Raw genomic sequence first — 10912 nt, 5'->3', positions numbered from 1 at the left:
TGACATGGAGGAAAGGACTGCGTGCTCTCAGGGGTCTGGTGTAACTGCACCGACCCTGTGCATAAGCACTCTGCCCTCGTGACCTAATCCACTCCAGGGGCCACCTCTCGGCACCATCACTGGGATGGGGTTTTCACTTGTAAACTTTCAGTCTGTGCACCGAGATGAATTATTTGGCATCTTCCTGGAGCTCACTTTCCTTGGGAGAGGGCCCGAGGCTGTGGGGCACAGTGAGCCTCCCTCTCCTTCCGTGTCCGCCTTGGGATGAAGCCTGACCTGGAGCACAGCTGCCCGCACAGGCGGTGGGGTGAGGGGAAATGCTGTCACTGGGACATTGGCCCCAGCCGGGTGTGAGCACTGTGCCCACTGCGGACATCCCAGCTGTGAGGAGAGGAAGAAACACGGTAGGAAATCACAGTCTGAGAGCCGCAGAGAGAGTCTGCATGGGTCCAGGAGTCCGCACCCCACAGCGCTTGGCCCAGCAAGAAAAGGGTTGCCAAGGTTGAGCAGCCAGTGGAGGGTGCACTGGCCAGGAGCCCGGGCTGAGGTCAGGGCCCAGCCAGCGCCTCTTCTGCAGTGCTGATGGCAGGAGGGGCTGCTCTGCCCAGGGCAGATTAGGACTGCAGCTTTCCTCTGGAGAGGAAATTTGATTGTTTGGTTCAGATTTTCCTCCTTCTTCCAGAGGACACCAACAAGCAACCTCTGCCTTCAAGAGCAACACTAGTAGCTGGGAACAGTGGGGCATGCTTGTAATGCCAGCACTCTGGGAGGCTGAGTCAGGAGGATTGCCAGTTAGAGGTCAGCCTGGACACCTCAGCAACTTAGCAAGACCCTCTCTCAATATAAAAATTTAAAAAGGACCGTGGTTGGAGGCTCAATGTGAAAGCCCCGAGTTCAATCCCCAGTATGTGAAAAAGAGCAGCGTTGGTGATCTGCACGGATGCAGTCACTTCCCTGGGACAGATGTGGGGCTTCCAGGCTGGGCCCTGTCCACTCTCTGAAGGGAGTAGTGGAGGCTCTGGCCGGGTGGGCGTCAGGGGCATGGTCTGTCACAGCTCCGGGGCTGTGGTGTCTTGCTCTTCGTGATCCAGCAGCTTTTAGCATCTGTTAGCATCTGTGCCCTGGCCTGGGCGTTGCTGGCCATGTCTCTCCCATGGGAAGGGCCTCACGGGGCAGGTTTGAGCAGGAGCCCTGGAATATCTGAGTGAATGTCCAGGTGGCACACAGCACACGCCACGGAGGCAGTGGCAGCGAGTTTGATAAAAGCTGTGTGTTCAGTGGAGCTGGTCAGGTGTGGGCACCTGTGGTCTCGGGGTCCCTCGGCCCGCCCCCGCAGGCCCTCTCATCCCATGTAGAGAGGAAGCTTAGCGGCTGGGAGCCTTCCTCTTCCTCCTCTTTCCAGCTCTGTAACCCCGAGATGGCAAGGAATATATCACCTGGGCCATCTGGCCTCACATGAAGGCAGTGGAGAGGGGAGTGGTCTCCCGACCCCCATCCCCTGGCTTTCCCCGGTGGATCACTGTGGGCAACCATAGTTGTCTCCCGAGGCCACATCTCTTGTCAGGTAGCTCTCCCACACCACCATCCTTCTAGGTTGCAGTACCACTTCCTCTCCCTCTCATTTCAGGACTGAGGGTATGAGCAACACAACCCTTTCTCCCCTAAGAAACTCAGAGTCTAGTGGGGGGTATATTAATCATCTGTTGGTATAACAAAATACCGGAGGCTGCAAACTTTATAAAGAAAAGAGGTTTACTGCTGACAGTTCTGGAAGTCCAGGAGTGTGATGCTAACATCTGCTTGGCTCTGGGGAGGGCTTCTTGGTTCTGTCACAACATGGCGGGTGGCATCATGGTGGGGGTGTGTTCAAGAGGGAGAGATTACAGGGAGGAGAGGCAGGAACCATAGGAATTCAGGGGCCTGGGTCACTTATAGCAACCTGCTCTGAAGCAGTAACTGGGATCCTGTGAGCGTCTGTTAATCCCTTCTGAGGGTGGTGCCCCGAAGTTTCCCCTGGGCTCTGCCTCTTAAAGGGTCCATGATGTCCCAGCACTGCCACACTGGGGATCTGGCACAGAGCCCAGGAGGACACGCCCCACGTCCTGGAGGCCCCTGCCCACAGCGAGAATCGCTGAGCAGTGTAAAAGGCCTGCAGAGCCGTGGTTGCCATAGCGCGGCCTCTCCACTGTCTGCAGAGACAACAGGGACAGAAGGCTGCTCAGCAGCGAGAACGCTGGGCCTGAGCCATGGCAAGATCTGGTGGACAAGGTCAGTACCAAATATAGGTAGCAGGAAGAGCACAGGCACAGGCCCGCTGAAAACGGAAATGACGGTGTGTTTAAGAACCGCCATCCCCTGTTACTGCAGATAGTAGAGACTAGTGAGAAGTAGTCAAAGAGAAAGAAAAGCTTTTCTAAAATGCATTAGTTCCAGTCTTTAAAGTTCAGGGGCTGGCTGGCGTGGTGACACCTGCCCTCCCTGTGCTCTGGGAGGCTGAGGCAGGGGCATCACAGTGAGTTTGAGGCCAGCCTGGGCTTCATGGTGAGTTCAAGTCCAGCCTGACCTGTATAGTGAGACCTGTATCATCAACAACAAAAAACAAAAAATGAAGTCCAGAGGCTGCAGGCATAGTTGTCTCCAGGTACTTAAATACAATTATCAGGCTTTCTCTTTCCCTCTTCTTTCCCATTTCAGCCCTGCAGGCTCTCGGTCAGCCCACTCCTCAGCAGCCTTTCTGCACTGCAGGGTGGGCAGGAGGAAGGGGAGGGCACATAGTTCCTTAGGGACTAGGCTTGTGTGTTCCCTTGAACTTGTGCATCTAGACAGGGAAAGAGTCTTCTCTCACAGCCTCCAGGTACCAAGTGTTATGGCCAGTTAGGGTCCTGGGGTCACCAGGCCTCCTGGTTGTGCAGAGAGGAAGGGGAGGTTTTGGCAGGGGCTGAGCCCAGGCACAGGGCATGGCCCCTGGACGACATAGGCATCCTCCAGGAGGGAGTTTTACTACTTGAACAAGAAGTTATATTAGCCTTTCGTTGCTATAGCAAAATACTTGATGCGTTTAACTTACAGAGAGAAAAGGTTTATTTGGGCTCATGGTTTAGAGGCTCCAGTCCCTAATGAGATGGCTCCATTGTCCAGACCTCTAGTGAGGGACCACATCGTGAACACAGCGCATGGCAGAGCGAGGTGCTCACCGCAGGAGCCAGGAAAGCAAAGAGGAAGAAGAGGGTGGGGTCCCACTGCCCCTCAGGGACACCTCTCACTGGGTCCTGCTGTAGCAGCGGGGAGGGTAGAGCATTCTGGGCACGCCCACAACATCTGCAGCCCGGTGAATGTCCCGAGACACGCCAGCTGGATGGGTCCAGGCAGCAGGGCCTCCCTTGCGGCAGTGGCAGCCCCTGAAGAATTTAAACAGAAGGAAGACTTAGATTTGTGTATCTGAGTTGTAACCAGAAAAGTGAAGCTACTCTCCATTTATAAAAGTAGTAATACTAAAAAGTTGCATAATGCTTTCTGAACCAAGAAGCGATGTGTTTGGGTTCCCTGCTGTCTGAGCCTCCCTGTCCTGTTCCCCAGATCTACTCAGGACACCAGCTGTGTCATCCAGGGTCAGTGCACAACCTGCCAGGTGTATTTTCAGATTGCATGAGAGCTCTTCCCAGAGCAGGGCCTGATCCTTGCACACTGGGGGCTCCAGGGCTAATGTGCCCGAGTGCCCGCCCTACTCTAGTTCATCCGGCTCCATGGAGCCAGGAGCATTTGCAGGCCAAGGATGTCTGGGACTCTGATAGGCGGCTCTCTGGGCCACCCCCACCCTCGGGCACCTGTGAGTCACCCTGGGCTCTGTCGCTCCCTGAGCAGGCGCTAAGCTGCATTCCCTCCACTCTCCCTGTGGCAGGCAAGCGGCACTGACACTGTCTCATTGCACAATCACTTTGCATTTGTCAGGACCCACCTGTCTCCTTGGAGAATAAAGCCTGACAGTCCTATGGGGGTGGACACAGATCAGCACGGGGGAAGCAGAGACATTTTGCTAAGAGCGACTGAGGGAGCATGCGGAGCAGGGGCTTGTGGAAGGGCAGAGGGAAGCCATGGGCCTGGAACCAACCCCAGGCTGCCCCTTACAACTGCAGGATGCTTAATTTCTCCCGCCTTTAACTTTCCTTTCTGTAAGATGTGAGATTAGAGCACCACTTCCCGTGTGCATGGTTACAAAGCCCTCGGCAGTGTCCAGGTCAAGAATTGTCAGCTTGGTCAATGCCCGCTCCCCGTTCCTGATTACACCATCCAGGTGCTCAATGCTATCTCCCTGGGGTGCTGGATTGACTGTCATGGGGGGCTGGTTAGGTGGGTCATGGCTGCACGGAGAAGCTGAGAGCGTTTCGCTGTGGTCTTGGCCTTGTCTGGGAGCATGTCCTCCTCATTGTGAATTCCCAGCCGGTCTAGAGATGATCCCAGAGCTGGAGGGAAGGGGTCGATTTTCTTTGCAGGAATATTGGTGTACAAATATTTTCACAGGTCTCTTATTTATGAACTCAGGCTACAGGTTAGAAACCTCTGTGTTTTAACTTACTGCTTCTCCAGCGCTCATACGCATTGAAAGCAAACGGCTTCTTCACCCAACAGTGGGCATGCAGGGTGATGTGTTTATGTGTATTTAGGTTCTAGTGTTAAAGCTTTCGATCTCTCCTTACAAATGATCTCCCTTTACAGCTTGGACCTGTTGAAAAATAGGAGCAAACAGTTAAAAGGGTGGGGGTCAAAGTAGCGGCATTTTTCAGAGAAAAAGTAGAAGTGAGAACAAGACTTAGCCTGTGGCGAGGCATAATTGTTGCCCCTGAATTAAACTCAGCTTCGAGGTCCCGAGTAGAGTTGGGTGTCCTGGGCCCTGCCAGAGGAGGAGGAAGAGCTCGCACCTGTGCCTCAGCTCACACCAGGACCGAACCTGCCCCCTCAACTGCTCAGGCAGTGGTACAACTGGTCCCTGCTCAGGCTGAAGGTATCTGGTCACTTCTGCCACTGCGGCAAAGCACAGATGTCCATGGCTTTCCAGGGAGATTTCGAGGCCATCGGGCTCCAAGGCAGGAGCGGCAGGAAGGAGGACCAGGAGCAGAGAGAAGGAGGCACTGGGGGATGCACTTTCATCCCACCAGCCACACCGCCAGGCCAAGCCTCCTAAGGTGCTTTCAGCCCGGGACTCACCAGTGGCTGAGTCTGCCCATAAGCACAGCGCCCAGTCACCAGGTAGCCTTCCAAATGCCCCACCTCTGAGCCCAGGAGAATTTGGGGGACTCTAGATCTGAACGGTAATGCCAAGCCCTCTCTTGTCCTCTCTCCTCCCATCTAGCGAGACATGAAGTTACATTTGACACCGGTCCCTCATCCCTCCACCTCTGCTGAGCACAAACCCTCCTCATTTCTCACGTGACAGCCCAAACCACTTCCTGTCTTCTTTCTTGCCACCATAGTTCCTACACAGGGGAAATTTAAAACTTGGTTTAAGACTGTGAATCAGATCATTTTACTCTCTCCAATAACTCTTTGTGGTTTCCCATCAGAGGAAAAGTCTCAGCTCTCTACCTTTCCCTTAGCACTCTTCATGATAGCCCTACCCACTCACCTGAGCTCACACCCTGGCCTCAGGACCTTTGAACACGCTCTTCCCTCTTGGGTACATTCTCCTCCCAGCCCTTTTCTACATCACTGTATGCAGGTCTCTGCACAGCCACTGCCTCCTTGGAAAGGTTCCCCAACCACCTAAAAAAGCAACACCCCATCACTCAGGTCTCCCTTACCCCCTTCAAAGATGTTGCTTACTGCAACCTGAGTTATAAAATGAATCTCTAAATGCCTTTGGTTTGCTTACTGATCTTCCCAGCATTCAGCACAGGGTGACATGGAGCAGACCTTAGCACATGTGCACTGAGTCAACCAGCCCTGTCCTGGGGTGAGTCTCCCCTGGGGAGTGGAGACTGAGAAGGGGTGAAGGTGCCAGGGCACCCCGTGAGGCTCCTGGACAGACAGCGAGGGCTAGGGCCTGTGAAAGAGGTGGAGGCACAGAGGGGCCTGCCTGGCTTCCTGGGCGGGGCCTGGGCAGGGCTCATTTGCTGATGCTTGCCCAGGGGGGCGCGGCTGGACCAAGCAGGGGATGTGAACCCCCGAGAGCACAGGTCTCAGTGGCCACCTTGGGGTGAGCTCCTTGTGTTCTGCCCGACGGAGCTAAATGCCCAAAACACTTTCTCCCTCTCTCTCTCTCTCTGACTCTCTCTCTCTCTCTTTCTCCCTCCCTCCCTCCCTCCTTCCTTCCTTCCTTCCTTCCTTCCTTCCTTCCTTCCTTCCTTCCTAGGGATATGGTATAAAATTCACAGAGTGATCAAAAATACGGTAAATGTTTAATTTAAAATTTTTTTTATTACAGTAAAAGCCACATTGCCATTGGTGTTAACCCCACTCAAAATATTCCCGCACTGAATGAGAGTGGACTTTTCTCCAAGCGTCAGTGATGAGGTGTCCTCTGGGAAGTAGTGTGAGCCACGAGCATACAAACCCCTCCTGCAGCCCAGCCCCGAGACCTGGGGGAGGCAGCTTCTCCTCCCCACTCTTCCCCTCGGCTGAAGGAAGAGCCAACTTGCATCCCTCAGGACCAGGTGGATGGGCTCCTGGACCCCCAGGTACCAAACCCTCTACTGCTCCAGTCCCCTGTGTTAAACGGCGTAGAGTTTGGTACAGTCTGAGCCCGCCCTTCCACCCACAGCTCCTTAAGTCATCTCCTATCATGCAGGCTGCTGCCTGCATGGTCACTGCACTGCCCGGCATGGGACAGCGACGAGAAGGACGACCTGTATGTGCTCGGCACAGAGGCCATCTTCTCCTTGCAAGTACCCCTCACCCATTGTTCACTGCATGTGGGGTGGGAGCCTGCGGCAGGAAGGGGCTGGCTCTCGCTCATTTCGAGTTCATCACAGCAAGGGCTCCCTGGTTTTGCTAAGGACCCACTTCTTGCAGAAATAGCAACTCATGTGGTGCTGGAGGCCTTGGTTTGAATCCTGGCCTTTGATTAAGGCTCTCCTGCTGCTCACTCTCCAAACCCCATTCATTCACCTCCAGTAAGAGAATTGATTATAAGAGCACCTGCCTCAAAGCGTTTCGAAGGTGAAATCAAAGGATACGCACGAAACTTCTCTGTCTGGCACATCAGAAAGACGTAACACACAATTCATCATCGTGATAATAACAATAACAACGTCGTAAAGACCGCAAAGCACTTTCCTTTGAGGTTAAGCCATGGGCACTCAGTTCCCTTGGAACTAAGAGGTGGCACTGAGACGAACAGGAGCCCGGGTGGGAAACACACTGCCCTCCCGCTCAGCGCACTCCTGTCCTCTCCTGCTGGGCTCCTGCCCATCGCTGGGCACTGAGGAAAGGCCTGCAGGTCTGCTCCTGACCAGGAGACACTGAGACATGGCCACCTCTAAGGTGATGATCACGCTGTGTCTGCAGAAGAGAATTGCACTCTAAGCTGTAATGCAGAAGAACCCTAATGAGATTGTAACAAACCCAGCAGGCCCTGCTTTTTCCAGCTAGAAATGTGGTTTCTGGAACCAGTGCAGAACAGAACAAGGTAAAATATCCCTTCCCCACTACGGTCTCAGAGTCTGTCCTGCGCTGAGTGGACTCCTGAGGGAATTTTACGTTATTCATTGCTGAGGGTGGAGGCCAACATCTTGCACGTGCTGAGCTCATGCTGCACCCCGGAGCTGCACCCCCAGCCCATGGGAACTTCTTTCTGCCCTGCCACCACGGTGAGCCTGCGGCACGTTTTCCCCAACTATTGCCACCCTCCCCTTCAGCTGGCATTATAGTTTGTAAGACTGGCTTAGCCGAGAAGTGAAGCCCAGGGCTAAGTCCTGTATTCCAAAAAATTCCTTTATCAATGGACGCAAGATGATTTAGAGAGAAACACTGTTTTGATAAAGCATGGCTCTCACCTAAACTGTTTTTATCCAGTTAAAGAAAGAACATGGAAAACAGCATGATAAGAATGGCCCTAGAATTGTATTTGTCACAGAATTAAAACAGTTTTCTCATACAATTTATGGATTACAAAGCACTTTTATGTTTTTTCTTGCTTGACTTTTTAATAACAATTCTGTGAGATGAGAGAGGTAAGTGTTATTGTGGCAGTTTTACAGATAAAGAGAGTGGAAGGCCGAGGCCTAAGGGATTTAGCCAAAATGTTATACCTGTGGCTAGAAAAGCTGGACCTAAACCACAGCCCTCTGGCTCCACACCAGCACCCTTCTGTGACACCACACTACCCTGCTCTGTACAAAAGCACACTCGGGCACGATCACCAGTGGTCGAGGTCCTAAGCCCATACTCCTACCACCTGGTGCCACTCAGCCTCCACTGCTCTCACATTGGGTGCTAGTTTAAAGGCTTATTTCCTAATATCAGAGGAGCAAGGGATTGACAGAAATCCATCACACTGATACGTGATTTGACCCTGTGTAATCTTCAGATGGAGGATGCAGGATGGAAAACATTTGTCTCAGTTTTCTGTGCCTGATTCTTTCATTTAATGACCCAGCCCAGGGTGGCAAACCTATGGATGCATGCCGCAGTCGGCTGTTCATTGTCATTGAAAGCTCTAAAAGGTTCTCCATCTCTGACCCAGTCTGCAAGTGCCATGCCTGACTGCATGGCCCTCCGCAGAGATGAGAACTGTTCTGTCAGATTCCTTGTGGAAGGAGACTCCAGGGCTGTGACAGAGTCCGGTAGGGGCTCTGTAAACTTTCCCCTCAGTCATAGCCCTCATGCTTCCTGGTCATCCTAGAAGTGCTTCACCACCTCTTGCTCTTCTTCCCTTCAGTGACTGAGTAGTTCCCTCAGTTCCATGTTGGGGCAGATGCGATTTTAGAACCACATGGTCATTATATGCTCTGTGGTCAAGAGGTTTATCCCTTCGACTTGAGCGCACTTGAGATGCAGGAAGGGAGCTTGTTAACACTCCGATCTCAGGCAGAGCCTGTGAGGCTTGAGTTCAGGTGTTCTGGAGTTGAGACCAGAAGAGTGCGCTTCGGATCAGCTCCTTCGAGCCTGTGATGCAGGTACTCCTTGGAAACCAGTGCCTGACCTGAGCAGTCATCCAGTAGGACTGCAGAGGTGGGCATGGATTCTACCACGTGGCAGGGCTCCATGCTTGGTGACTAAATGCATACACTGTCTGTTTGAGAGTGGACTGGTGCTGAGATTTTTTTGAAGTGGCTTTTCTGTCAGTACAAGGACAAAAGATGACTATTTTTACATGCTCTTAAAAGGCAAGGCAAAGAGATTTGCCCACAGGTCCATGGTGGGAAGTTGAGTTCTCATAACTACAGCATGTTAAATTCTGTAAAGAATGGCAGTCTACCCCTATACCACCTTGAACATGCCCATTCACCTTAAAGAATGGCAAAGGACGTGGTCCAGGAAATAACAGGCCATGCATCTCATTCCAAAGTGGAGTATGAAGAGTTTAAAAACAATTGTGACCTTCAAGGGGTTTTGTCACACACACTGGAAAGATTGGCAATATTGCTGGACATTTTAGAAAAAAGAGAAGTTCCATCCATCTGGGAGGTTTTAGAGCGCTTTGCAGATATGGGAGATGTGAATAGGCTTATAGGATCCTTCTGATTTGGGTGAGGGGGAAACAGAGGGTACTGGGCGGTGGTGTACACTAGAGCAAAGCGCGATCATGAGAAAGTAATGTCCTAAGGACAGTGAGTTGATTGCCTTACCTACTAATTAGCAAAGTATGGAGAGGGAAAAAGACATAAATAACTCAAAATCACACAGTGAGCACAAGGCAGACCTGGAGTTTGAACTCAGTTTATGTGAATGCCAAGCACGCACACTGGGATATTTCCCTTGCCACCCACTTCCCTAATGAAACTGCTGCAGGCTCTGGAATAAAAGGATCTAGAGGCCAGTTAATTCCCAGAAGTCTGCAGGTGTCTCTTTGTATCCCCAGTATTTCCTCTGCAACTACTACCCTGAAGAGACCACAAGCACACCATTTGGACCTGCCAGACCTCATTGGCTGTTTGTTGTGTAGAGTCTCATGGGAAAGCAAGGGCAGAGCTTTACAGATTCCGTCTTCAGCAGCAACTGTCTAATTAATATTGTCACCACATGGCCCAGTTATCTTGTCAGGAGCAGGCGAGTGTTAGCAGTGCATGTTTGGGTGCACATATGTGTAAAAGTTCTTGACAAATCAGCAGCCTTTCCATGTGAACAAAGCCTGTATCTCCAGCTGACATCTTAATTCTAAGGGTCAGGAAACCCAGAGAAAGGATAATGAAACTTCCTGTGTGTAAGTAGCAGTCTAAGGGACTCCACAGCTCTATGTGGCAATAATGGCCTTGCTGATGTCACTGGTTATTGATTTGATCAGCAATTTTGTTACTACTGTTTGCGCAGGAGTCATTGGTAACAGAGCATCCTCTTCTGGTAATTCATTGGGCTGTCCTCACATAGGGCAAACAGAACAGGGGTGTGTATTAGTGCCTTTCCCATTGATGGGACAAAATACACGCACCTAATACTCTCAAAGGAGGAGAAGTGTATTTGGCTCACAGTTTCCATGGGTTTAGTCCAGAGTTGGCTGCTCCAAGGCACAAGCACATGGTGGACAGGCTTGTGCTTGATGGAGGAAAGCTGCTCAGTTAATGACAGCCAGCAATCAGAGCAGGAAAACAGTGGCAGAGAGGAGGGGCAAGGGGCTGGACACAGACCTGAAGGCCACACTTGAGGAACCACCCAGACACATCTAGAAATGTGCTCCTCCAATCCCTGGGGCAGATCCCAAAGCTAATCAAGTTGAAACTGTGTCTTGTCTTCCACAGGGTTGCTTTGGGCCAAGTCTGGT

Source organism: Heterocephalus glaber, unplaced genomic scaffold (genome assembly GCF_053883595.1).
Source record: "Heterocephalus glaber isolate CG9 unplaced genomic scaffold, H.glaber_assembly_v1.0 deba00001444, whole genome shotgun sequence".
NCBI lineage: Eukaryota > Metazoa > Chordata > Mammalia > Rodentia > Bathyergidae > Heterocephalus > Heterocephalus glaber.
This window is presented reverse-complemented; position numbering follows the sequence as displayed.